The 25,585-nt window shown below is 48.2% G+C and overlaps 25 non-coding genes and 1 pseudogene across 25 annotated transcripts; all 26 read right to left on the bottom strand.

The window, feature by feature from the left end:
• Window positions 1-220: 220 nt before the first annotated feature.
• On the bottom strand, window positions 221-383 carry LOC135002334 (U1 spliceosomal RNA). The gene has a single exon (XR_010203544.1). It is a non-coding gene; the product is annotated as a U1 spliceosomal RNA (small nuclear RNA).
• A 152-nt stretch (window positions 384-535) lies between these two features.
• LOC135002321 (U1 spliceosomal RNA) lies at window positions 536-699 on the bottom strand. The gene has a single exon (XR_010203530.1). It is a non-coding gene; the product is annotated as a U1 spliceosomal RNA (small nuclear RNA).
• Window positions 700-1,370: 671 nt separating this feature from the next.
• Window positions 1,371-1,533, bottom strand: LOC135002335 (U1 spliceosomal RNA). The gene has a single exon (XR_010203545.1). It is a non-coding gene; the product is annotated as a U1 spliceosomal RNA (small nuclear RNA).
• Window positions 1,534-1,685: 152 nt separating this feature from the next.
• Window positions 1,686-1,849, bottom strand: LOC135002324 (U1 spliceosomal RNA). Its single transcript, XR_010203534.1, has one exon. It is a non-coding gene; the product is annotated as a U1 spliceosomal RNA (small nuclear RNA).
• Window positions 1,850-2,520: 671 nt separating this feature from the next.
• Window positions 2,521-2,683, bottom strand: LOC135002330 (U1 spliceosomal RNA). The gene has a single exon (XR_010203540.1). It is a non-coding gene; the product is annotated as a U1 spliceosomal RNA (small nuclear RNA).
• A 152-nt stretch (window positions 2,684-2,835) lies between these two features.
• Window positions 2,836-2,999, bottom strand: LOC135002323 (U1 spliceosomal RNA). Its single transcript, XR_010203533.1, has one exon. It is a non-coding gene; the product is annotated as a U1 spliceosomal RNA (small nuclear RNA).
• A 671-nt stretch (window positions 3,000-3,670) lies between these two features.
• Window positions 3,671-3,833, bottom strand: LOC135002340 (U1 spliceosomal RNA). Its single transcript, XR_010203550.1, has one exon. It is a non-coding gene; the product is annotated as a U1 spliceosomal RNA (small nuclear RNA).
• A 152-nt stretch (window positions 3,834-3,985) lies between these two features.
• Window positions 3,986-4,149, bottom strand: LOC135002328 (U1 spliceosomal RNA). The gene has a single exon (XR_010203538.1). It is a non-coding gene; the product is annotated as a U1 spliceosomal RNA (small nuclear RNA).
• A 671-nt stretch (window positions 4,150-4,820) lies between these two features.
• Window positions 4,821-4,983, bottom strand: LOC135002329 (U1 spliceosomal RNA). The gene has a single exon (XR_010203539.1). It is a non-coding gene; the product is annotated as a U1 spliceosomal RNA (small nuclear RNA).
• A 152-nt stretch (window positions 4,984-5,135) lies between these two features.
• LOC135002322 (U1 spliceosomal RNA) lies at window positions 5,136-5,299 on the bottom strand. The gene has a single exon (XR_010203531.1). It is a non-coding gene; the product is annotated as a U1 spliceosomal RNA (small nuclear RNA).
• A 671-nt stretch (window positions 5,300-5,970) lies between these two features.
• LOC135002339 (U1 spliceosomal RNA) lies at window positions 5,971-6,133 on the bottom strand. Its single transcript, XR_010203549.1, has one exon. It is a non-coding gene; the product is annotated as a U1 spliceosomal RNA (small nuclear RNA).
• Window positions 6,134-6,285: 152 nt separating this feature from the next.
• Window positions 6,286-6,449, bottom strand: LOC135002327 (U1 spliceosomal RNA). The gene has a single exon (XR_010203537.1). It is a non-coding gene; the product is annotated as a U1 spliceosomal RNA (small nuclear RNA).
• A 671-nt stretch (window positions 6,450-7,120) lies between these two features.
• On the bottom strand, window positions 7,121-7,283 carry LOC135002333 (U1 spliceosomal RNA). Its single transcript, XR_010203543.1, has one exon. It is a non-coding gene; the product is annotated as a U1 spliceosomal RNA (small nuclear RNA).
• Window positions 7,284-7,435: 152 nt separating this feature from the next.
• Window positions 7,436-7,599, bottom strand: LOC135002345 (U1 spliceosomal RNA). The gene has a single exon (XR_010203553.1). It is a non-coding gene; the product is annotated as a U1 spliceosomal RNA (small nuclear RNA).
• Window positions 7,600-8,270: 671 nt separating this feature from the next.
• On the bottom strand, window positions 8,271-8,433 carry LOC135002338 (U1 spliceosomal RNA). The gene has a single exon (XR_010203548.1). It is a non-coding gene; the product is annotated as a U1 spliceosomal RNA (small nuclear RNA).
• Window positions 8,434-8,585: 152 nt separating this feature from the next.
• LOC135002326 (U1 spliceosomal RNA) lies at window positions 8,586-8,749 on the bottom strand. The gene has a single exon (XR_010203536.1). It is a non-coding gene; the product is annotated as a U1 spliceosomal RNA (small nuclear RNA).
• A 671-nt stretch (window positions 8,750-9,420) lies between these two features.
• LOC135002332 (U1 spliceosomal RNA) lies at window positions 9,421-9,583 on the bottom strand. Its single transcript, XR_010203542.1, has one exon. It is a non-coding gene; the product is annotated as a U1 spliceosomal RNA (small nuclear RNA).
• Window positions 9,584-9,735: 152 nt separating this feature from the next.
• Window positions 9,736-9,899, bottom strand: LOC135002342 (U1 spliceosomal RNA). The gene has a single exon (XR_010203551.1). It is a non-coding gene; the product is annotated as a U1 spliceosomal RNA (small nuclear RNA).
• Window positions 9,900-10,570: 671 nt separating this feature from the next.
• On the bottom strand, window positions 10,571-10,733 carry LOC135002337 (U1 spliceosomal RNA). The gene has a single exon (XR_010203547.1). It is a non-coding gene; the product is annotated as a U1 spliceosomal RNA (small nuclear RNA).
• Window positions 10,734-10,885: 152 nt separating this feature from the next.
• On the bottom strand, window positions 10,886-11,049 carry LOC135002325 (U1 spliceosomal RNA). Its single transcript, XR_010203535.1, has one exon. It is a non-coding gene; the product is annotated as a U1 spliceosomal RNA (small nuclear RNA).
• A 671-nt stretch (window positions 11,050-11,720) lies between these two features.
• Window positions 11,721-11,883, bottom strand: LOC135002343 (U1 spliceosomal RNA). The gene has a single exon (XR_010203552.1). It is a non-coding gene; the product is annotated as a U1 spliceosomal RNA (small nuclear RNA).
• A 152-nt stretch (window positions 11,884-12,035) lies between these two features.
• Window positions 12,036-12,199, bottom strand: LOC135002331 (U1 spliceosomal RNA). Its single transcript, XR_010203541.1, has one exon. It is a non-coding gene; the product is annotated as a U1 spliceosomal RNA (small nuclear RNA).
• A 671-nt stretch (window positions 12,200-12,870) lies between these two features.
• Window positions 12,871-13,033, bottom strand: LOC135002336 (U1 spliceosomal RNA). Its single transcript, XR_010203546.1, has one exon. It is a non-coding gene; the product is annotated as a U1 spliceosomal RNA (small nuclear RNA).
• A 152-nt stretch (window positions 13,034-13,185) lies between these two features.
• LOC135002320 (U1 spliceosomal RNA) lies at window positions 13,186-13,349 on the bottom strand. The gene has a single exon (XR_010203529.1). It is a non-coding gene; the product is annotated as a U1 spliceosomal RNA (small nuclear RNA).
• Window positions 13,350-14,042: 693 nt separating this feature from the next.
• LOC135002341 (U1 spliceosomal RNA) lies at window positions 14,043-14,184 on the bottom strand (annotated as a pseudogene).
• Window positions 14,185-14,336: 152 nt separating this feature from the next.
• On the bottom strand, window positions 14,337-14,500 carry LOC135002346 (U1 spliceosomal RNA). Its single transcript, XR_010203554.1, has one exon. It is a non-coding gene; the product is annotated as a U1 spliceosomal RNA (small nuclear RNA).
• Between the last annotated feature and the right edge of the window lie 11,085 nt (window positions 14,501-25,585).

Here is a 25,585-nt window from a genome sequence, read left to right as displayed (position 1 = left end):
CTTGGCACTGTAACAGCTCCAGAGCTGCTCTGTAAGGCAAGTAAAAGGGTGTGGGCCCTGCAGCACTACCTGTAGTTCGCATTGTGCGTTGGAAGGCACAAAGTAAGCAGACAGGAGGAGAAGTCAGGATAGTGCACAAGGGTATAGAAGGGAGGGGCTCAAAAAAAAAGAAGTGGAAACAGACAGCAAACTAGGCTGGAGAGAGACCTGAGACAAAGAGATCTGAATTATATGAAAGCCGACCAGTGGAAACACAAATTATGCAGTCAAGTGTCCCACATTTGGGGAAATCGCAGGAGCAGCACACCCAGAGTGCAATGGGTGAGCCTTGCCCTGGGAGAAGCACCTTCCTGATCATAGTATCTCACCTGGCAGGTAAGTAGGAGTTGGGCTAGAGCTGGGGAGGGTCGCTGCTCGGGCACCCCCCTGTCAAGTGAAGGAGATCCAACTGAGGCAGCACAAGGGAACTCTCGAAAGAAGAACAAGGCTAGAGGAAGATCTGAGACAAAGAAATCTGACTTTTACCAGAGCTGACCAGAGGAAAGCACAAACACAGTCCCCCACTACCACAAATAATGCAGTCGAGTTTCCCACATTTGGGGAAATCACAGGGGTCAGCATACCCAGAATGCAATGAATGAACCTCACCCTGGGAGAAGAATCTTCATGACCATGGTATCTCCTATGCAAAATAAGTATGATTTGGGATAGGGCTGGGGAGGGCCGCTGCTCAGGCATATCTCTGTCAAGTAAAGGAGATTCAACTGAGGCAGCACAAGGGAACTCTCATCTGGGGACAACAACTGCTGGGAGAACACATATTTTCAGATGAACATGGGAGGGCAGAAGGCTGCCTAATACTAAAGCACCCCCAAACAACAAACCAAATGCAACAACTAGTACAAGCATTCCTGGGGGAAGGTTTGCAGAAGACGCATTTGCATACAGTGATGTCATCCAAGCAGTGGGCCAAAGTTGGCTGGAACCCTCATCTGCATATGAAAAGAGAAAAGGGGTATGCAGGGCATGGCGGCCTTTTGCGGCGCTTGGATGACCCTTAGTTCGCATTAAATACCCCCACCCTCCTTTGGTGTGGGGCTCATGTTGGCAATGCCCCTGCCCCTGAAGCATTCAAGCTGATTTCTTGCAGCAGCTTGGCACTGTAACAGCTCCAGAGCTGCTCTGTAAGGCAAGTAAAAGGGTGTGGGCCCTGCAGCACTACCTGTAGTTCGCATTGTGTGTTGGAAGGCACAAAGTAAGCAGACGGGAGAAGTCAGGATAGTGCGCAAGGGCATAGAAGGGAGCGGCTCAAGAAAAGAGAAGTGGAAACAGACAGCAAACTAGGCTGGAGAGAAACCTGAGAAAAAGAGATCTGAATTATACGAGAGCCGACCAGGGGAAACACAAATTATGCAGTCAAGTGTCCCACATTTGGGGAAATCGCAGGAGCAGCACACCCAGAGTGCAATGGGTGAGCCTTGCCCTGGGAGAAGCACATTCATGATCATAGTATCTCACCTGGCAGGTAAGTAGGAGTTGGGCTAGAGCTGGGGAGGGTCGCTGCTCAAGCACCCCCCTGTCAAGTGAAGGAGATCCAACTGAGGCAGCACAAAGGAACTCTCGAAAGAAGAATAAGGCTAGAGGAAGAAATGAGACAAAGAAATCTGACTTTTACCAGAGCTGACCAGAGGAAAGCACAAACACAGTTCCCCACTACCACAAATAATGCAGTCAAGTTTCCCACATTTGGGGAAATCACAGGGGTCAGCATACCTAGAATGCAATGAATGAACCTCACCCTGGGAGAACAATCTTCATGACCATGGTATCTCCTATGCAAAATAAGTATGATTTGGGATAGGGCTGGGGAGGGCCGCTGCTCAGGCACATCTCTGTCAAGTAAAGGAGATTCAACTGAGGCAGCACAAGGGAACTCTCATCTGGGGACAACAACTGCAGGGAGAACACATATTTTCAGATGAACATGGGAGGGCAGAAGGCTGCCTAATACTGAAGCACCCCCAAACAACAAACCAAATGCAACAACTAGTGCAAGCATTCCTGGGGGAAGGCCTGCAGCAGATTGATTTGCATATGGTTATGTCATCCAAGCAGTGGGTCAAAGTTGGCTTCAACCCTCGTCTGCATATGAAAAGAGAAAAGGGGCGTGCAGGGCATGGCGGCCTTTTGCGGCGCTTGGATGACCCCTAGTTCGTATTAAACACCTCCACCCTCCTTCGGTGTGGGGCTCATGTTGGCTATGCCCCAGCCCCTTAAGCATTCAAGCTGATTTCTTGCAGCAGCTGGGCACTGTAACAGCTCCAGAGCTGCTTTGTAAGGCAAGTAAAAGGGTGTGGGCCCTGCAGGACTACCTGTAGTTTGCATTGTGCATTGGAAGGCACAAAGTAAGCAGACGGGAGAAGTCAGGATAGTGCGCAAGGGCATAGAAGGGAGCGGCTCAAGAAAAGAGAAGTGGAAACAGACAGCAAACTAGGCTGGTGAGAGACCTGAGACAAAGAGATCTGAATTATACGAGAGCCGACCAAGGGAAACAAAAATTATGCAGTCAAGTTTCCCACATTTGGGTAAATCGCAGGAGCAGCACACCCAGAGTGCAATGGGTGAGCCTTGCCCTGGGAGAAGCACCTTCATGATCATAGTATCTCACCTGGCAGGTAAGTAGGAGTTGGGCTAGAGCTGGGGAGGGTCGCTGCTCGGGCACCCCCCTGTCAAGTGAAGGAGATCCAACTGAGGCAGCGCAAGGGAACGCTCGAAAGAAGAACAAGGCTAGAGGAAGATCTGAGACAAAGAAATCTGACTTTTACCAGAGCTGACCAGAGGAAAGCACAAACACAGTCCCCCACTACCACAAATAATGCAGTCGAGTTTCCCACATTTGGGGAAATCACAGGGGTCAGCATACATAGAATGCAATGAATGAACCTCACCCTGGGAGAACAATCTTCATGACCATGGTATCTCCTATGCAAAATAAGTATGATTTGGGATAGGGCTGGGGAGGGCCGCTGCTCAGGCACATCTCTGTCAAGTAAAGGAGATTCAACTGAGGCAGCACAAGGGAACTCTCATCTGGGGACAACAACTGCAGGGAGAACACATATTTTCAGATGAACATGGGAGGGCAGAAGGCTGCCTAATACTGAAGCACCCCCAAACAACAAACCAAATGCAACAACTAGTACAAGCATTCCTGGGGGAAGGCCTGCAGCAGATGGATTTGCATATGGTGATGTCATCCAAGCAGTGGGTCAAAGTTGGCTTCAACCCTCGTCTGCATATGAAAAGAGAAAAGGGGTGTGCAGGGCATGGCGGCCTTTTGCGGCGCTTGGATGACCCCTAGTTCGCATTAAACACCTCCACCCTCCTTCGGTGTGGGGCTCATGAGTGCTATGCCCCAGCCCCTTAAGCATTCAAGCTGATTTCTTGCAGCAGCTGGGCACTGTAACAGCTCCAGAGCTCCTCTGTAAGGCAAGTAAAAGGGTGTGGGCCCTGCAGCACTACCTGTAGTTCGCATTGTGCGTTGGAATGCACAAAGTAAGCAGACGGGAAAAGTCAGGATAGTGCGCAAGGGCATAGAAGGGAGCGGCTCAAGAAAAGAGAAGTGGAAACAGACAGCAAACTAGGCTGGAGAGAGACCTGAGACAAAGAGATCTGAATTATACGAGAGCCGACCAGGGGAAACACAAATTATGCAGTCAAGTGTCCCACATTTGGGGAAATCGCAGGAGCAACACACCCAGAGTGCAATGGGTAAGCCTTGCCCTGGGAGAAGCACCTTCATGATCATAGTATCTCACTTGGCAGGTAAGTAGGAGTTGGGCTAGAGCTGGGGAGGGTCGCTGCTTGGGCACCCCCCTGTCAAGTGAAGGAGATCCAACTGAGACAGCACAAGAGAACTCTCAAAAGAAGAACAAGGCTAGAGGAAGATCTGAGGCAAAGAAATCTGACTTTTACCAGAGCTGACCAGAGAAAAGCACAAACACAGTCCCCCACTACCACAAATAATGCAGTCGAGTTTCCCACATTTGGGGAAATCACAGGGGTCAGCATACCCAGAATGCAATGAATGAACCTCACCCTGGGAGAACAATCTTCATGACCATGGTATCTATTATGCAAAATAAGTATGATTTGGGATAGGGCTGGGGAGGGCCGCTGCTCAGGCATATCTCTGTCAAGTAAAGGAGATTCAACTGAGGCAGCACAAGGGAACTCTCATCTGGGGACAACAACTGCAGGGAGAACACATATTTTCAGATGAACATGGGAGGGCAGAAGGCTGCGTAATACTGAAGCACCCCCAAACAACAAACCAAATGCAACAACTAGTGCAAGCATTCCTGGGGGAGGGCCTGCAGCAGATGGATTTGCATATGGTGATGTCATCCAAGCAGTGGGTCAAAGTTGGCTTCAACCCTCGTCTGCATATGAAAAGAGAAAAGGGGCGTGCCGGGCATGGCGGCCTTTTGCGGCGCTTGGATGACCCCTAGTTCGCATTAAACACCTCCACCCTCCTTCGGTGTGGGGCTCATGTTGGCTATGCCCCAGCCCCTTATGCATTCAAGCTGATTTCTTGCAGCAGCTGGGCACTGTAACAGCTCCAGAGCTGCTTTGTAAGGCAAGTAAAAGGGTGTGGGCCCTGCAGCACTACCTGTAGTTTGCATTGTGCATTGGAAGGCACAAAGTAAGCAGACGGGAGAAGTCAGGATAGTGCGCAAGGGCATAGAAGGGAGCGGCTCAAGAAAAGAGAAGTGGAAACAGACAGCAAACTAGGCTGGTGAGAGACCTGAGACAAAGAGATCTGAATTATACGAGAGCCGACCAAGGGAAACAAAAATTATGCAGTCAAGTTTCCCACATTTGGGTAAATCGCAGGAGCAGCACACCCAGAGTGCAATGGGTGAGCCTTGCCCTGGGAGAAGCACCTTCATGATCATAGTATCTCACCTGGCAGGTAAGTAGGAGTTGGGCTAGAGCTGGGGAGGGTCGCTGCTCGGGCACCCCCCTGTCAAGTGAAGGAGATCCAACTGAGGCAGCGCAAGGGAACGCTCGAAAGAAGAACAAGGCTAGAGGAAGATCTGAGACAAAGAAATCTGACTTTTACCAGAGCTGACCAGAGGAAAGCACAAACACAGTCCCCCACTACCACAAATAATGCAGTCGAGTTTCCCACATTTGGGGAAATCACAGGGGTCAGCATACATAGAATGCAATGAATGAACCTCACCCTGGGAGAACAATCTTCATGACCATGGTATCTCCTATGCAAAATAAGTATGATTTGGGATAGGGCTGGGGAGGGCCGCTGCTCAGGCACATCTCTGTCAAGTAAAGGAGATTCAACTGAGGCAGCACAAGGGAACTCTCATCTGGGGACAACAACTGCAGGGAGAACACATATTTTCAGATGAACATGGGAGGGCAGAAGGCTGCCTAATACTGAAGCACCCCCAAACAACAAACCAAATGCAACAACTAGTACAAGCATTCCTGGGGGAAGGCCTGCAGCAGATGGATTTGCATATGGTGATGTCATCCAAGCAGTGGGTCAAAGTTGGCTTCAACCCTCGTCTGCATATGAAAAGAGAAAAGGGGTGTGCAGGGCATGGCGGCCTTTTGCGGCGCTTGGATGACCCCTAGTTCGCATTAAACACCTCCACCCTCCTTCGGTGTGGGGCTCATGAGTGCTATGCCCCAGCCCCTTAAGCATTCAAGCTGATTTCTTGCAGCAGCTGGGCACTGTAACAGCTCCAGAGCTCCTCTGTAAGGCAAGTAAAAGGGTGTGGGCCCTGCAGCACTACCTGTAGTTCGCATTGTGCGTTGGAATGCACAAAGTAAGCAGACGGGAAAAGTCAGGATAGTGCGCAAGGGCATAGAAGGGAGCGGCTCAAGAAAAGAGAAGTGGAAACAGACAGCAAACTAGGCTGGAGAGAGACCTGAGACAAAGAGATCTGAATTATACGAGAGCCGACCAGGGGAAACACAAATTATGCAGTCAAGTGTCCCACATTTGGGGAAATCGCAGGAGCAACACACCCAGAGTGCAATGGGTAAGCCTTGCCCTGGGAGAAGCACCTTCATGATCATAGTATCTCACTTGGCAGGTAAGTAGGAGTTGGGCTAGAGCTGGGGAGGGTCGCTGCTCGGGCACCCCCCTGTCAAGTGAAGGAGATCCAACTGAGACAGCACAAGAGAACTCTCAAAAGAAGAACAAGGCTAGAGGAAGATCTGAGGCAAAGAAATCTGACTTTTACCAGAGCTGACCAGAGAAAAGCACAAACACAGTCCCCCACTACCACAAATAATGCAGTCGAGTTTCCCACATTTGGGGAAATCACAGGGGTCAGCATACCCAGAATGCAATGAATGAACCTCACCCTGGGAGAACAATCTTCATGACCATGGTATCTATTATGCAAAATAAGTATGATTTGGGATAGGGCTGGGGAGGGCCGCTGCTCAGGCATATCTCTGTCAAGTAAAGGAGATTCAACTGAGGCAGCACAAGGGAACTCTCATCTGGGGACAACAACTGCAGGGAGAACACATATTTTCAGATGAACATGGGAGGGCAGAAGGCTGCGTAATACTGAAGCACCCCCAAACAACAAACCAAATGCAACAACTAGTGCAAGCATTCCTGGGGGAGGGCCTGCAGCAGATGGATTTGCATATGGTGATGTCATCCAAGCAGTGGGTCAAAGTTGGCTTCAACCCTCGTCTGCATATGAAAAGAGAAAAGGGGCGTGCCGGGCATGGCGGCCTTTTGCGGCGCTTGGATGACCCCTAGTTCGCATTAAACACCTCCACCCTCCTTCGGTGTGGGGCTCATGTTGGCTATGCCCCAGCCCCTTATGCATTCAAGCTGATTTCTTGCAGCAGCTGGGCACTGTAACAGCTCCAGAGCTGCTTTGTAAGGCAAGTAAAAGGGTGTGGGCCCTGCAGCACTACCTGTAGTTTGCATTGTGCATTGGAAGGCACAAAGTAAGCAGACGGGAGACGTCAGGATAGTGCGCAAGGGCATAGAAGGGAGCGGCTCAAGAAAAGAGAAGTGGAAACAGACAGCAAACTAGGCTGGAGAGAGACCTGAGACAAAGAGATCTGAATTATACGAGAGCCGACCAAGGGAAACAAAAATTATGCAGTCAAGTTTCCCACATTTGGGGAAATCGCAGGAGCAGCACACCCAGAGTGCAATGGGTGAGCTTTGCCCTGGGAGAAGCACCTTCATGATCATAGTATCTCACCTGGCAGGTAAGTAGGAGTTGGGCTAGAGCTGGGGAGGGTCACTGCTCGGGCACCCCCCTGTCAAGTGAAGGAGATCCAACTGAGGCAGCGCAAGGGAACTCTCGAAAGAAGAACAAGGCTAGAGGAAGATCTGAGACAAAGAAATCTGACTTTTACCAGAGCTGACCAGAGGAAAGCACAAACACAGTCCCCCACTACCACAAATAATGCAGTCGAGTTTCCCACATTTGGGGAAATCACAGGGGTCAGCATACCCAGAATGCAATGAATGAACCTCACCCTGGGAGAACAATCTTCATGACCATGGTATCTCCTATGCAAAATAAGTATGATTTGGGATAGGGCTGGGGAGGGCCGCTGCTCAGGCACATCTCTGTCAAGTAAAGGAGATTCAACTGAGGCAGCACAAGGGAACTCTCATCTGGGGACAACAACTGCAGGGAGAACACATATTTTCAGATGAACATGGGAGGGCAGAAGGCTGCCTAATACTGAAGCACCCCCAAACAACAAACCAAATGCAACAACTAGTGCAAGCATTCCTGGGGGAAGGCCTGCAGCAGATGGATTTGCATATGGTTCTGTCATCCAAGCAGTGGGTCAAAGTTGGCTTCAACCCTCGTCTGCATATGAAAAGAGAAAAGGGGCGTGCAGGGCATGGCGGCCTTTTGCGGCGCTTGGATGACCCCTAGTTCGCATTAAACACCTCCACCCTCCTTCGGTGTGGGGCTCATGTTGGCTATGCCCCAGCCCCTTAAGCATTCAAGCTGATTTCTTGCAGCAGCTGGGCACTGTAACAGCTCCAGAGCTGCTCTGTAAGGCAAGTAAAAGGGTGTGGGCCCTGCAGCACTACCTGTAGTTCGCATTGTGCGTTGGAATGCACAAAGTAAGCAGACGGGAGAAGTCAGGATAGTGCGCAAGGGCATAGAAGGGAGCGGCTCAAGAAAAGAGAAGTGGAAACAGACAGCAAACTAGGCTGGAGAGAGACCTGAGACAAAGAGATCTGAATTATACGAGAGCCGACCAGGGGAAACACAAATTATGCAGTCAAGTGTCCCACATTTGGGGAAATCGCAGGAGCAACACACCCAGAGTGCAATGGGTAAGCCTTGCCCTGGGAGAAGCACCTTCATGATCATAGTATCTCACTTGGCAGGTAAGTAGGAGTTGGGCTAGAGCTGGGGAGGGTCGCTGCTCGGGCACCCCCCTGTCAAGTGAAGGAGATCCAACTGAGACAGCACAAGAGAACTCTCAAAAGAAGAACAAGGCTAGAGGAAGATCTGAGGCAAAGAAATCTGACTTTTACCAGAGCTGACCAGAGAAAAGCACAAACACAGTCCCCCACTACCACAAATAATGCAGTCGAGTTTCCCACATTTGGGGAAATCACAGGGGTCAGCATACCCAGAATGCAATGAATGAACCTCACCCTGGGAGAACAATCTTCATGACCATGGTATCTATTATGCAAAATAAGTATGATTTGGGATAGGGCTGGGGAGGGCCGCTGCTCAGGCACATCTCTGTCAAGTAAAGGAGATTCAACTGAGGCAGCACAAGGGAACTCTCATCTGGGGACAACAACTGCAGGGAGAACACATATTTTCAGATGAACATGGGAGGGCAGAAGGCTGCGTAATACTGAAGCACCCCCAAACAACAAACCAAATGCAACAACTAGTGCAAGCATTCCTGGGGGAGGGCCTGCAGCAGATGGATTTGCATATGGTGATGTCATCCAAGCAGTGGGTCAAAGTTGGCTTCAACCCTCGTCTGCATATGAAAAGAGAAAAGGGGCGTGCAGGGCATGGCGGCCTTTTGCGGCGCTTGGATGACCCCTAGTTCGCATTAAACACCTCCACCCTCCTTCGGTGTGGGGCTCATGTTGGCTATGCCCCAGCCCCTTAAGCATTCAAGCTGATTTCTTACAGCAGCTGGGCACTGTAACAGCTCCAGAGCTGCTTTGTAAGGCAAGTAAAAGGGTGTGGGCCCTGCAGCACTACCTGTAGTTTGCATTGTGCATTGGAAGGCACAAAGTAAGCAGACGGGAGACGTCAGGATAGTGCGCAAGGGCATAGAAGGGAGCGGCTCAAGAAAAGAGAAGTGGAAACAGACAGCAAACTAGGCTGGAGAGAGACCTGAGACAAAGAGATCTGAATTATACGAGAGCCGACCAAGGGAAACAAAAATTATGCAGTCAAGTTTCCCACATTTGGGGAAATCGCAGGAGCAGCACACCCAGAGTGCAATGGGTGAGCTTTGCCCTGGGAGAAGCACCTTCATGATCATAGTATCTCACCTGGCAGGTAAGTAGGAGTTGGGCTAGAGCTGGGGAGGGTCACTGCTCAGGCACCCCCCTGTCAAGTGAAGGAGATCCAACTGAGGCAGCGCAAGGGAACTCTCGAAAGAAGAACAAGGCTAGAGGAAGATCTGAGACAAAGAAATCTGACTTTTACCAGAGCTGACCAGAGGAAAGCACAAACACAGTCCCCCACTACCACAAATAATGCAGTCGAGTTTCCCACATTTGGGGAAATCACAGGGGTCAGCATACCCAGAATGCAATGAATGAACCTCACCCTGGGAGAACAATCTTCATGACCATGGTATCTCCTATGCAAAATAAGTATGATTTGGGATAGGGCTGGGGAGGGCCGCTGCTCAGGCACATCTCTGTCAAGTAAAGGAGATTCAACTGAGGCAGCACAAGGGAACTCTCATCTGGGGACAACAACTGCAGGGAGAACACATATTTTCAGATGAACATGGGAGGGCAGAAGGCTGCCTAATACTGAAGCACCCCCAAACAACAAACCAAATGCAACAACTAGTGCAAGCATTCCTGGGGGAAGGCCTGCAGCAGATGGATTTGCATATGGTTCTGTCATCCAAGCAGTGGGTCAAAGTTGGCTTCAACCCTCGTCTGCATATGAAAAGAGAAAAGGGGCGTGCAGGGCATGGCGGCCTTTTGCGGCGCTTGGATGACCCCTAGTTCGCATTAAACACCTCCACCCTCCTTCGGTGTGGGGCTCATGTTGGCTATGCCCCAGCCCCTTAAGCATTCAAGCTGATTTCTTGCAGCAGCTGGGCACTGTAACAGCTCCAGAGCTGCTCTGTAAGGCAAGTAAAAGGGTGTGGGCCCTGCAGCACTACCTGTAGTTCGCATTGTGCGTTGGAATGCACAAAGTAAGCAGACGGGAGAAGTCAGGATAGTGCGCAAGGGCATAGAAGGGAGCGGCTCAAGAAAAGAGAAGTGGAAACAGACAGCAAACTAGGCTGGAGAGAGACCTGAGACAAAGAGATCTGAATTATACGAGAGCCGACCAGGGGAAACACAAATTATGCAGTCAAGTGTCCCACATTTGGGGAAATCGCAGGAGCAACACACCCAGAGTGCAATGGGTAAGCCTTGCCCTGGGAGAAGCACCTTCATGATCATAGTATCTCACTTGGCAGGTAAGTAGGAGTTGGGCTAGAGCTGGGGAGGGTCGCTGCTCGGGCACCCCCCTGTCAAGTGAAGGAGATCCAACTGAGACAGCACAAGAGAACTCTCAAAAGAAGAACAAGGCTAGAGGAAGATCTGAGGCAAAGAAATCTGACTTTTACCAGAGCTGACCAGAGAAAAGCACAAACACAGTCCCCCACTACCACAAATAATGCAGTCGAGTTTCCCACATTTGGGGAAATCACAGGGGTCAGCATACCCAGAATGCAATGAATGAACCTCACCCTGGGAGAACAATCTTCATGACCATGGTATCTATTATGCAAAATAAGTATGATTTGGGATAGGGCTGGGGAGGGCCGCTGCTCAGGCACATCTCTGTCAAGTAAAGGAGATTCAACTGAGGCAGCACAAGGGAACTCTCATCTGGGGACAACAACTGCAGGGAGAACACATATTTTCAGATGAACATGGGAGGGCAGAAGGCTGCGTAATACTGAAGCACCCCCAAACAACAAACCAAATGCAACAACTAGTGCAAGCATTCCTGGGGGAAGGCCTGCAGCAGATGGATTTGCATATGGTTCTGTCATCCAAGCAGTGGGTCAAAGTTGGCTTCAACCCTCGTCTGCATATGAAAAGAGAAAAGGGGCGTGCAGGGCATGGCGGCCTTTTGCGGCGCTTGGATGACCCCTAGTTCGCATTAAACACCTCCACCCTCCTTCGGTGTGGGGCTCATGTTGGCTATGCCCCAGCCCCTTAAGCATTCAAGCTGATTTCTTGCAGCAGCTGGGCACTGTAACAGCTCCAGAGCTGCTCTGTAAGGCAAGTAAAAGGGTGTGGGCCCTGCAGCACTACCTGTAGTTCGCATTGTGCGTTGGAATGCACAAAGTAAGCAGACGGGAGAAGTCAGGATAGTGCGCAAGGGCATAGAAGGGAGCGGCTCAAGAAAAGAGAAGTGGAAACAGACAGCAAACTAGGCTGGAGAGAGACCTGAGACAAAGAGATCTGAATTATACGAGAGCCGACCAGGGGAAACACAAATTATGCAGTCAAGTGTCCCACATTTGGGGAAATCGCAGGAGCAACACACCCAGAGAGCAATGGGTGAGCCTTGCCCTGGGAGAAGCACCTTCATGATCATAGTATTTAACCTGGCAGGTAAGTAGGAGTTGGGCTAGAACTGGGGAGGGTCGCTGCTCGGGCACCCCCCTGTCAAGTGAAGGAGATCCAACTGAGACAGCACAAGAGAACTCTCAAAAGAAGAACAAGGCTAGAGGAATATCTGAGACAAAGAAATCTGACTTTTACCAGAGCTGACCAGAGGAAAGCACAAACACAGTCCCCCACTACCACAAATAATGCAGTCGAGTTTCCCACATTTGGGGAAATCACAGGGGTCAGCATACCCAGAATGCAATGAATGAACCTCACCCTGGGAGAACAATCTTCATGACCATGGTATCTCCTATGCAAAATAAGTATGATTTGGGATAGGGCTGGGGAGGGCCGCTGCTCAGGCACATCTCTGTCAAGTAAAGGAGATTCAACTGAGGCAGCACAAGGGAACTCTCATCTGGGGACAACAACTGCAGGGAGAACACATATTTTCAGATGAACATGGGAGGGCAGAAGGCTGCCTAATACTGAAGCACCCCCAAACAACAAACCAAATGCAACAACTAGTACAAGCATTCCTGGGGGAAGGTCTGCAGAAGACGCATTTGCATACAGTGATGTCATCCAAGCAGTGGGCCAAAGTTGGCTGGAACCCTCATCTGCATATGAAAAGAGAAAAGGGGTATGCAGGGCATGGCGGCCTTTTGCGGCGCTTGGATGACCCTTAGTTCGCATTAAACACCCCCACCCTCCTTCGGTGTGGGGCTCATGTTGGCTATGCCCCAGCCCCTTAAGCATTCAAGCTGATTTCTTGCAGCAGCTGGGCACTGTAACAGCTCCAGAGCTGCTTTGTAAGGCAAGTAAAAGGGTGTGGGCCCTGCAGCACTACCTGTAGTTTGCATTGTGCATTGGAAGGCACAAAGTAAGCAGACGGGAAAAGTCAGGATAATGCGCAAGGGCATAGAAGGGAGCGGCTCAAGAAAAGAGAAGTGGAAACAGACAGCAAACTAGGCTGGAGAGAGACCTGAGACAAAGAGATCTGAATTATACAAGAGTCGACCAAGGGAAACAAAAATTATGCAGTCATGTTTCCCACATTTGGGGAAATCGCAGGAGCAGCACACCCAGAGTGCAATGGGTGAGCCTTGCCCTGGGAGAAGCACCTTCATGATCATAGTATCTCACCTGGCATGTAAGTAGGAGTTGGGCTAGAGCTGGGGAGGGTCGCTGCTCGGGCACCCCCATGTCAAGTGAAGGAGATCCAACTGAGGCAGCGCAAGGGAACTCTCGAAAGAAGAACAAGGCTAGAGGAAGATCTGAGACAAAGAAATCTGACTTTTACCAGAGCTGACCAGAGGAAAGCACAAACACAGTCCCCCACTACCACAAATAATGCAGTCGAGTTTCCCACATTTGGGGAAATCACAGGGGTCAGCATACCCAGAATGCAATGAATGAACCTCACCCTGGGAGAACAATCTTCATGACCATGGTATCTCCTATGCAAAATAAGTATGATTTGGGATAGGGCTGGGGAGGGCCGCTGCTCAGGAACATCTCTGTCAAGTAAAGGAGATTCAACTGAGGCAGCACAAGGGAACTCTCATCTGGGGACAACAACTGCAGGGAGAACACATATTTTCAGATGAACATGGGAGGGCAGAAGGCTGCCTAATACTGAAGCACCCCCAAACAACAAACCAAATGCAACAACTAGTACAAGCATTCCTGGGGGAAGGCCTGCAGCAGATGGATTTGCATATGGTGATGTCATCCAAGCAGTGGGTCAAAGTTGGCTTCAACCCTCGTCTGCATATGAAAAGAGAAAAGGGGTGTGCAGGGCATGGCGGCCTTTTGCGGCGCTTGGATGACCCCTAGTTCGCATTAAACACCTCCACCCTCCTTCGGTGTGGTGCTCATGAGTGCTATGCCCCAGCCCCTTAAGCATTCAAGCTGATTTCTTGCAGCAGCTTGGGCACTGTAACAGCTCCAGAGCTCCTCTGTAAGGCAAGTAAAAGGGTGTGGGCCCTGCAGCACTACCTGTAGTTCGCATTGTGCGTTGGAATGCACAAAGTAAGCAGACGGGAAAAGTCAGGATAGTGCGCAAGGGCATAGAAGGGAGCGGCTCAAGAAAAGAGAAGTGGAAACAGAGAGCAAACTAGGCTGGAGAGAGACCTGAGACAAAGAGATCTGAATTATCTCAGAGCCGACCAGGGGAAACACAAATTATGCAGTCAAGTGTCCCACATTTGGGGAAATCGCAGGAGCAACACACCCAGAGTGCAATGGGTAAGCCTTGCCCTGGGAGAAGCACCTTCATGATCATAGTATCTCACTTGGCAGGTAAGTAGGAGTTGGGCTAGAGCTGGGGAGGGTCGCTGCTCGGGCACCCCCCTGTCAAGTGAAGGAGATCCAACTGAGACAGCACAAGAGAACTCTCAAAAGAAGAACAAGGCTAGAGGAAGATCTGAGGCAAAGAAATCTGACTTTTACCAGAGCTGACCAGAGAAAAGCACAAACACAGTCCCCCACTACCACAAATAATGCAGTCGAGTTTCCCACATTTGGGGAAATCACAGGGGTCAGCATACCCAGAATGCAATGAATGAACCTCACCCTGGGAGAACAATCTTCATGACCATGGTATCTCCTATGCAAAATAAGTATGATTTGGGATAGGGCTGGGGAGGGCCGCTGCTCAGGCACATCTCTGTCAAGTAAAGGAGATTCAACTGAGGCAGCACAAGGGAACTCTCATCTGGGGACAACAACTGCAGGGAGAACACATATTTTCAGATGAACATGGGAGGGCAGAAGGCTGCCTAATACTGAAGCACCCCCAAACAACAAACCAAATGCAACAACTAGTACAAGCATTCCTGGGGGAAGGCCTGCAGCAGATGGATTTGCATATGGTGATGTCATCCAAGCAGTGGGCCAAAGTTGGCTGGAACCCTCATCTGCACATGAAAAGAGAAAAGGGGTATGCAGGGCATGGCGGCCTTTTGCATTGTGCGTTGGAATGCACAAAGTAAGCAGACGAGAGAAGTCAGGATAGTGCGCAAGGGCATAGAAGGGAGCGGCTCAAGAAAAGAGAAGTGGAAACAGACAGCAAACTAGGCTGGAGAGAGACCTGAGACAAAGAGATCTGAATTATACGAGAGCCGACCAAGTTCAATCCCACCCAGGAACGTAATTGACCTTGTTATCAGATTTTGGTGATCTTTAAGTAGACAAGTCAAAATTTCAAACCCCCTCTTATGGTGTAGGGTACCTGGCCTTCTCTGATGTAATCAGAGTTAGATTTGATTCAGTGATTTTATAAAAACAGCTAGGAAGCACAATTTAGCAGTGGGTTGCAGAGAAAAAGAAATATGCTGGCAAAAAAATCCAATTGAGTGATTAAACAGCTCTTCATTTTCTGGCTTTATTTTTATGCTAACAAATTTGTTCTCCTGAAAAGTGTCCACAAAGCCAAGTCTCTGATTAACACCTTTGTAAGGATGGTTTTTCACCTATTACTAAATTAAACTTGCTTCATTGGAAAGGCAGCAAGATGCATCCTCATTTCAATGTCTACTGAAATAATACGGGTTGACACCAGGAAACATTAACGCCACTGCATCCTTGCTGCTTTCTCATGTGGAAGTCTGTTTAATGTGAAAACAAGGTGATATCTAATTAGCACACAGGTAAGGAATTAAGAAAATCTTTATTTAAGGGTGAAGATGTTGCTAACAAAATCGTTGCCCCAATGCATCATTGAAATTCAAGCTGAAAAGATGATTTTAATATATCACTTGTACATTTTGTATTGCTCTTCTGGTGACAATGTAGTTTGTTTTTGTCAATTACCATTTTAATAATAGGGTAAAGAAAATTAAGTGGATTTTTGAAAGAAAACAATACTGTCAATATACTATTAAAACAAATTAAAATGGTAAAAGTTATTGTACTTTAAGTAAAAATAAAAGAACCAAAATATCAATCCCAGTTTTGGATTACTTTAATTAACAAAAAAAAAATGCATATAGCAAAGGATAGTTTCAATCTGCCTACCTCTGGGTTATGGGCCCAGCATGCTTCCATTGCAGTACTCTGCTGCACATGTAAGTGCAAGAGAACCTGAAGCACTCACTCATCATGGAAAAGTACCAATGTGTTTCTTCGTTGGTTGGTGGAAGAAACATCTTACAAAAACTCTCCAGATTATTGACTTTTTAAAGTTTTTCTAGGAAACGTTCTAGATCAGGCCTGGCCAACCTGTGGCTCTCCAGCTGTTGTAAAACTACAAGTCCCATCATGCTTTGCCACAGTTTTGCTATTAGGGAAAGTTAAAACTGTGGCAGGGCATGCTGGGATGTGTAGTTTCACAACATCTGGAGAGCCACAGGTTGGCCAGGCCTGTTCTAGATAAATGCTTATTAGCCTTTGTCAGTATGTACTTTTTGCAAAGTGTCTCTGTGGCGCAATCGGTTAGTGTGTTCGGCTATTAACCAAAAGGTTGGTGGTTCAATCCCACCCAGGGACGTAATTGACCTTTTGATCAGATTTTGGTGATCTTTAAGTAGACAAGTCAAAATTTCAAACCCCCTGTTATGGTGTAGGGTACCTGGCCTTCTCTGATGTAATCAGAGTTAGATTTGATTCAGTGATTTTATAAAAACAGCTAGGAAGCACAATTTAGCAGTGGGTTGCAGAGAAAAAGAAATATGCTGGCAAAAAAATCCAATTGAGTGACTAATAGAGATGAGCGGGTTCGGTTCCTCGGAATCCGAACCCGCCCGAACTTCAGCTTTTTTTACACGGATCCGAGCGACTCGGATCTTCCCGCCTTGCTCGGTTAACCCGAGCGCGCCCGAACGTCATCATGACGCTGTCGGATTCTCGCGAGGCTCGGATTCTATCGCGAGACTCGGATTCTATATAAGGAGCCGCGCGTCGCCGCCATTTTCACACGTGCATTTAGATTGATAGGGAGAGGACGTGGCTGGCGTCCTCTCCATTTAGATTAGAAGAGAGAGAGTGAGATTGAGACAGAGACACTTGATTTACTGGAGCTTAGGAGTACTAGAGAGTGCAGAGTTTACTAGTGACTGACCACTGACCAGTGACCACCAGTGCAGTTTTATTTAATATAATCCGTTCTCTGCCTGAAAAAAACGATACACAGTGACTCAGTCACATACCATATCTGTGCTCAGCCCAGTGTGCTGCATCATCTATGTATAATATCTGACTGTGCTCACACAGCTTAATTGTGGGGGAGACTGGGGAGCAGTTATAGGTTATAGCAGGAGCCAGGAGTACATACATATTATTAAAATTAAACAGTGCACACTTTTGCTGCAGGCAGGAGTGCCACTGCCAGTGTGACTGACCAGTGACCTGACCACACTGACCACCAGTATAGTATACTATATTGTGATTGCCTGAAAAAGTTAAACACTCGTCGTGTGACTTGTGTGGTGTTTTTTTATTCTATAAAAAACTCATTCTGCTGACAGACAGTGTCCAGCAGGTCCGTCATTATATAATATATACCTGTCCGGCTGCAGTAGTGATATATATATATTTTTTATATCATTATTTATCATCCAGTCGCAGCAGACACAGTACGGTAGTTCACGGCTGTAGCTACCTCTGTGTCGGCACTCGGCAGTCCATCCATAATTGTATACCACCTACCCGTGGTTTTTTTTTTCTTCTTTATACATACTACATCTCATTATCATCCAGTCTATATTAGCAGCAGACACAGTACAGTACGGTAGTCCACGGCTGTAGCTACCTCTGTGTCGGCACTCGGCAGTCCATCCATAATTGTATACCACCTACCCGTGGTTTTTTTTTCTTTCTTCTTTATACATACTACATCTCATTATCAACCAGTCTATATTAGCAGCAGACACAGTACAGTACGGTAGTCCACGGCTGTAGCTACCTCTGTGTCGGCACTCGGCAGTCCGTCCATAATTGTATACCACCTACCCGTGGTTTTTTTTTCTTTCTTCTTTATACATACTACATCTCATTATCAACCAGTCTATATTAGCAGCAGACACAGTACAGTACGGTAGTCCACGGCTGTAGCTACCTCTGTGTCGGCACTCGGCAGTCCATCCATAATTGTATACCACCTACCCATGGTTTTTTTTTCTTTCTTCTTTATACATACTACATCTCATTATCATCCAGTCTATATTAGCAGCAGACACAGTACAGTACGGTAGTCCACGGCTGTAGCTACCTCTGTGTCGGCACTCGGCAGTCCATCCATAATTGTATACCACCTACCCGTGGTTTTTTTTTTCTTCTTTATACATACTACATCTCATTATCATCCAGTCTATATTAGCAGCAGACACAGTACAGTACGGTATTCCACGGCTGTAGCTACCTCTGTGTCGGCACTCGGCAGTCCATCCATAATTGTATACCACCTACCCGTGGTTTTTTTTTCTTTCTTCTTTATACATACTACATCTCATTATCAACCAGTCTATATTAGCAGCAGACACAGTACAGTACGGTAGTCCACGGCTGTAGCTACCTCTGTGTCGGCACTCGGCAGTCCGTCCATAATTGTATACCACCTACCCGTGGTTTTTTTTTTCTTCTTTATACATACTACATCTCATTATCATCCAGTCTATATTAGCAGCAGACACAGTACAGTACGGTAGTCCACGGCTGTAGCTACCTCTGTGTCGGAACTCGGCAGTCCGTCCATAATTGTATACCACCTACCCGTGTTTTTTTTTTCTTTCTTCTTTATACATACTACATCTCATTATCAACCAGTCTATATTAGCAGCAGACACAGTACAGTACGGTAGTCCACGGCTGTAGCTACCTCTGTGTCGGCACTCGGCAGTCCATCCATAATTGTATACCACCTACCCGTGGTTTTTTTTTCTTTCTTCTTTATACATACTACATCTCATTATCAACCAGTCTATATTAGCAGCAGACACAGTACAGTACGGTAGTCCACGGCTGTAGCTACCTCTGTGTCGGCACTCGGCAGTCCATCCATAATTGTATACCACCTACCCGTGGTTTTTTTTTCTTTCTTCTTTATACATACTACATCTCATTATCAACCAGTCTATATTAGCAGCAGACACAGTACAGTACGGTAGTCCACGGCTGTAGCTACCTCTGTGTCGGCACTCGGCAGTCCATCCATAATTGTATACTAGTATCCATCCATCTCCATTGTTTACCTGAGGTGCCTTTTAGTTGTGCCTATTAAAATATGGAGAACAAAAATGTTGAGGTTCCAAAATTAGGGAAAGATCAAGATCCACTTCCACCTCGTGCTGAAGCTGCTGCCACTAGTCATGGCCGAGACGATGAAATGCCAGCAACGTCGTCTGCCAAGGCCGATGCCCAATGTCATAGTACAGAGCATGTCAAATCCAAAACACCAAATATCAGTAAAAAAAGGACTCCAAAACCTAAAATAAAATTGTCGGAGGAGAAGCGTAAACTTGCCAATATGCCATTTACCACACGGAGTGGCAAGGAACGGCTGAGGCCCTGGCCTATGTTCATGGCTAGTGGTTCAGCTTCACATGAGGATGGAAGCACTCAGCCTCTCGCTAGAAAACTGAAAAGACTCAAGCTGGCAAAAGCACCGCAAAGAACTGTGCGTTCTTCGAAATCCCAAATCCACAAGGAGAGTCCAATTGTGTCGGTTGCGATGCCTGACCTTCCCAACACTGGACGTGAAGATCATGCGCCTTCCACCATTTGCACGCCCCCTGCAAGTGCTGGAAGGAGCACCCGCAGTCCAGCTCCTGATAGTCAGATTGAAGATGTCAGTGTTGAAGTACACCAGGATGAGGAGGATATGGGTGTTGCTGGCGCTGGGGAGGAAATTGACAAGGAGGATTCTGATGGTGAGGTGGTTTGTTTAAGTCAGGCACCCGGGGAGACACCTGTTGTCCGTGGGAGGAATATGGCCGTTGACATGCCTGGTGAAAATACCCAAAAAATCAGCTCTTCGGTGTGGAAGTATTTCACCAGAAATGCGGACAACATTTGTCAAGCCGTGTGTTCCCTTTGTCAAGCTGTAATAAGTAGGGGTAAGGACGTTAACCACCTCGGAACATCCTCCCTTATACGTCACCTGCAGCGCATTCATAATAAGTCAGTGACAAGTTCAAAAACTTTGGCCGACAGCGGAACCAGTCCACTGACCAGTAAATCCCTTCCTCTTGTAACCAAGCTCACGCAAACCACCCCACCAACTCCCTCAGTGTCAATTTCCTCCTTCCCCAGGAATGCCAATAGTCCTGCAGGCCATGTCACTGGCAATTCTGACGAGTCCTCTCCTGCCTGGGATTCCTCCGATGCATCCTTGCGTGTAACGCCTACTGCTGCTGGCGCTGCTGTTGTTGCTGCTGGGAGTCGATGGTCATCCCAGAGGGGAAGTTGTAAGCCCACTTGTACTACTTCCAGTAAGCAATTGACTGTCCAACAGTTCTTTGCGAGGAAGATGAAATATCACAGCAGTCATCCTGCTGCAAAGCGGATAACTGAGGCCTTGACAACTATGTTGGTGTTAGACGTGCGTCCGGTATCCGCCGTTAGTTCACAGGGAACTAGACAATTTATTGAGGCAGTGTGCCCCCGTTACCAAATACCATCTAGGTTCCACTTCTCTAGGCAGGCGATACCGAGAATGTACACGGACGTCAGAAAAAGACTCACCAGTGTCCTAAAAAATGCAGTTGTACCCAATGTCCACTTAACCACGGACATGTGGACAAGTGGAGCAGGGCAGGGTCAGGACTATATGACTGTGACAGCCCACTGGGTAGATGTATGGACTCCCGCCGCAAGAACAGCAGCGGCGGCACCAGTAGCAGCATCTCGCAAACGCCAACTCTTTCCTAGGCAGGCTACGCTTTGTATCACCGCTTTCCAGAATACGCACACAGCTGAAAACCTCTTACGGCAACTGAGGAAGATCATCGCGGAATGGCTTACCCCAATTGGACTCTCCTGTGGATTTGTGGCATCGGACAACGCCAGCAATATTGTGTGTGCATTAAATATGGGCAAATTCCAGCACGTCCCATGTTTTGCACATACCTTGAATTTGGTGGTGCAGAATTTTTTAAAAAACGACAGGGGCGTGCAAGAGATGCTGTCGGTGGCCAGAAGAATTGCGGGACACTTTCGGCGTATAGGCACCACGTACAGAAGACTGGAGCACCACCAAAAACTACTGAACCTGCCCTGCCATCATCTGAAGCAAGAAGTGGTAACGAGGTGGAATTCAACCCTCTATATGCTTCAGAGGTTGGAGGAGCAGCAAAAGGCCATTCAAGCCTATACAATTGAGCACGATATAGGAGGTGGAATGCACCTGTCTCAAGTGCAGTGGAGAATGATTTCAACGTTGTGCAAGGTTCTGATGCCCTTTGAACTTGCCACACGTGAAGTCAGTTCAGACACTGCCAGCCTGAGTCAGGTCATTCCCCTCATCAGGCTTTTGCAGAAGAAGCTGGAGACATTGAAGGAGGAGCTAACACGGAGCGATTCCGCTAGGCATGTGGGACTTGTGGATGGAGCCCTTAATTCGCTTAACAAGGATTCACGGGTGGTCAATCTGTTGAAATCAGAGCACTACATTTTGGCCACCGTGCTCGATCCTAGATTTAAAACCTACCTTGGATCTCTCTTTCCGGCAGACACAAGTCTGCTGGGGTTGAAAGACCTGCTGGTGAGAAAATTGTCAAGTCAAGCGGAACGCGACCTGTCAACATCTCCTCCTTCACATTCTCCCGCAACTGGGGGTGCGAGGAAAAGGCTCAGAATTCCGAGCCCACCCGCTGGCGGTGATGCAGGGCAGTCTGGAGCGACTGCTGATGCTGACATCTGGTCCGGACTGAAGGACCTGACAACGATTACGGACATGTTGTCTACTGTCACTGCATATGATTCTCTCAACATTGAAAGAATGGTGGAGGATTATATGAGTGACCGCATCCAAGTAGGCACGTCACACAGTCCGTACTTATACTGGCAGGAAAAAGAGGCAATTTGGAGGCCCTTGCACAAACTGGCTTTATTCTACCTAAGTTGCCCTCCCACAAGTGTGTACTCCGAAAGAGTGTTTAGTGCCGCCGCTCACCTTGTCAGCAATCGGCGTACGAGGTTACATCCAGAAAATGTGGAGAAGATGATGTTCATTAAAATGAATTATAATCAATTCCTCCGGGGAGACATTGACCAGCAGCAATTGCCTCCACAAAGTACACAGGGAGCTGAGATGGTGGATTCCAGTGGGGACGAATTGATAATCTGTGAGGAGGGGGATGTACACGGTGATATATCGGAGGATGATGATGAGGTGGACATCTTGCCTCTGTAGAGCCAGTTTGTGCAAAGAGAGATTAATTGCTTCTTTTTTGGGGGGGGTCCAAACCAACCCGTCATATCAGTCACAGTCGTGTGGCAGACCCTGTCACTGAAATGATGGGTTGGTTAAAGTGTGCATGTCCTGTTTTGTTTATACAACATAAGGGTGGGTGGGAGGGCCCAAGGACAATTCCATCTTGCACCTCTTTTTTCTTTTATTTTTCTTTGCGTCATGTGCTGTTTGGGGAGGGTTTTTTGGAAGGGACATCCTGCGTGACACTGCAGTGCCACTCCTAGATGGGCCCGGTGTTTGTGTCGGCCACTAGGGTCGCTTATCTTACTCACACAGTCAGCTACCTCATTGCGCCTCTTTTTTTCTTTGCGTCATGTGCTGTTTGGGGAGGGTTTTTTGGAAGGGACATCCTGCGTGACACTGCAGTGACACTCCTAGATGGGCCCGGTGTTTGTGTCGGCCACTAGGGTCGCTTATCTTACTCACACAGTCAGCTACCTCATTGCGCCTCTTTTTTTCTTTGCGTCATGTGTTGTTTGGGGAGGGTTTTTTGGAAGGGACATCCTGCGTGACACTGCAGTGCCACTCCTAGATGGGCCCGGTGTTTGTGTCGGCCACTAGGGTCGCTTATCTTACTCACACAGCTACCTCGGTGCAAATTTTAGGACTAAAAATAATATTGTGAGGTGTGAGGTATTCAGAATAGACTGAAAATGAGTGGAAATTATGGTTTTTGAGGTTAATAATACTTTGGGATCAAAATGACCCCCAAATTCTATGATTTAAGCTGTTTTGTAGGGTTTTTTGAAAAAAACACCCGAATCCAAAACACACCCGAATCCGACAAAAAAAATTCGGTGAGGTTTTGCCAAAACGCGGTCGAACCCAAAACACGGCCGCGGAACCGAACCCAAAACCAAAACACAAAACCCGAAAAATTTCCGGCGCTCATCTCTAGTGATTAAACAGCTCTTCATTTTCTGGCTTTACTTTTATGCTAACAAAGTTGTTCTCTGAAAAAAGTGTCCACAAAGCCAAGTCTCTGATTAACACCTTTGTAGGGATGGTTTTTCACCTATTACTAAATTAAACTTGCTTCATTGGAAAGGCAGCAAGAAACACTAGACTAATTGGAGGTGCGCCCTAAAGCAAATTACAATGTTAGGATTAGGGGGTTCGGAAAGACCTCTAGTGTATACTGTCACGATCCGGGTATCTGGACGCCATAACTTACCTTTCAGATGCCTCCTAAGGCTGGCTCAGCGCTCCAGGACCGGATCCCATCTGTTATTCTGATGTCCCCATTCCTGCCTCCTCTCCTGTCACTCTGAGACGCTGTCACAGCGGCGCCATGTTACATCTTGAATGGCATCTCCCGCGGCCTCCGCCGCCGTCCCTGAGTTTCTGCATGCAGGATGTCAGAGTGGCGCTTATGTCAGCCGCGGCCTCCGCTGTTGCCCGCGTGGTTCAAATGTGCACTCATCAGTCTGGCGTCTCCTGTTTACTGTGGCCGGCGCCGCCATTGCTGTTAAAGTTCCCACATGGATTATCAAACCAATCTTCCCTCCAAGTGTCTGCATGGGCGCAGCCATGTTGGATTCTGTCACCTGTTCATTTCCACCAATCCGATGTTTCCATTGTAATCTGCATAATTGCCTAGCCAATCCCTTCCTTGCTGCAGGTATAAGTATTCTGTGCCTGAGCAAGGAAGGCGTCAGTGATTTGGTTGTCAAACCTAGTTCCAGTTTGTCTCTCTCCCGTGGTTGTTTTCCAGGTTCCAGTTACCATCTCCAAACCTCCACTAAAGAGACCCGCTCTAGTCTACCACCTGCGGTGCAGCCTGACTCTCCAGTCCTCTGGGACTCATCTGTTTCCAGTTACAGATTTACCTGCTTCCAGCCTAGCTTCCAGCAGAGATCAGCTCTTCTTAAAGTGCCGGTATCATTTCCGCAGATTACCACTCACCACCGGCACTATTATTTCACCGCTCTCAAACTCCATATATCAATCATATTTCATCGCTCTCAAGCTTCATTTATTATTTGGCTGGTTCCATCCAGCAATCCACTCCGTGCTTACATCAGTCTGGTTTCAGCCAGTACCCACAGCAGCCATTTTATCCACAGCAGCCCAGCTTTTCCTGGAACACCAGCTAGTATGATCCTGGGCTATCTCCATTGCTACAGTCGGGCCTAGTAAGGACTTTCCAACTAGAAGATAATAAGAACTGTCTCATACTACCAGAGCCCTGTGGTCCTTGCCCTCCTGTAGTACCCAGGAACTGTATTATTTCTCTGCTGATTTTATGTTTCTCTTTTATTACTGCTGTGATGCATGGAGTTTGTCAAAATAAACATCATTGACTTTTATCCTGGTTGTCGTGGGCACGCCTTCGGGCAATTCTTCTACATTTAACTTACATGTCCAGGGGTCTGATACAACCTCCCAGGTTCCACTACACCTCAGCCCCTACAACTGAGGCTGCCTCCAGTCAGCTCAGGCCCTCAGTTGTGACATATACACTGTATATACATTTTAAGATAGGAAGGTACAAATTACATATTCACATTGCATCTATGGGCTGGATTCAAATGTCCCTTTCCTCCCTCAATCGTGCCCGTCAGCAGCTATTCTATTCTATATAAGGAGCCACGCGTCGCCGCCATTTTCACTTGTGCATTGGAGATGATAGGGAGAGGACGTGCAGCGTTTTCTCAGTTTCTGTGTTCAGTGTGCTGCAAATATCTGTGCTCAGTGTGCTTGCAAATATCTGTGCTCAGTGTGCTTGCAAATATCTGTGCTCAGTGTGCTGAAAATATCTACGTTCTCTGCCTGAAAAATGCTCCATATCTGTGCTGCATTGTATTATATAGTATGAGGACAGGGCAGAATTTTGCTGACCACCAGTATATAATAATTAGCAGTACGGTACAGTAGGCCACTGCTCTACCTACCTCTGTGTCGTCAAGTATACTATCCATCCATACCTGTGGTGTATTTTAGTAGTTGTGCGCAGTATATATAGTAGGAGGACAGGGCAGAATTTTGCTGACCACCAGTATATAATATATAGCAATACGGTAGAGTAGGCCACTGCTCTACCTACCTCTGTGTCGTCAAGTATACTATCCATCCATACCTGTGGTGTATTTTAGTAGTTGTGCGCACTATATATAGTAGGAGGACAGTGCAAAATTTTGCTGACCACCAGACTTCTACTTAAGTCCAATGGTGTAGGATGTGCAAAGCTGTTTGGCTGTGCATTTATTGATCTAAGCATGCATTTTTATCAAAGCGTGATAAAATTGACACATAACGCAGCGTTCAATCAGCGTTAATTTATCTTCAGCTGATATCGATTG

The sequence above is a fragment of the Pseudophryne corroboree genome, unplaced genomic scaffold (assembly GCF_028390025.1).
Source record: "Pseudophryne corroboree isolate aPseCor3 unplaced genomic scaffold, aPseCor3.hap2 scaffold_1774, whole genome shotgun sequence".
In the NCBI taxonomy this organism is placed as follows: Eukaryota; Metazoa; Chordata; class Amphibia; order Anura; family Myobatrachidae; genus Pseudophryne; species Pseudophryne corroboree.
Note: the sequence above shows the minus strand (reverse complement) of the source record. Positions and strands in the feature narration are given on the sequence as shown.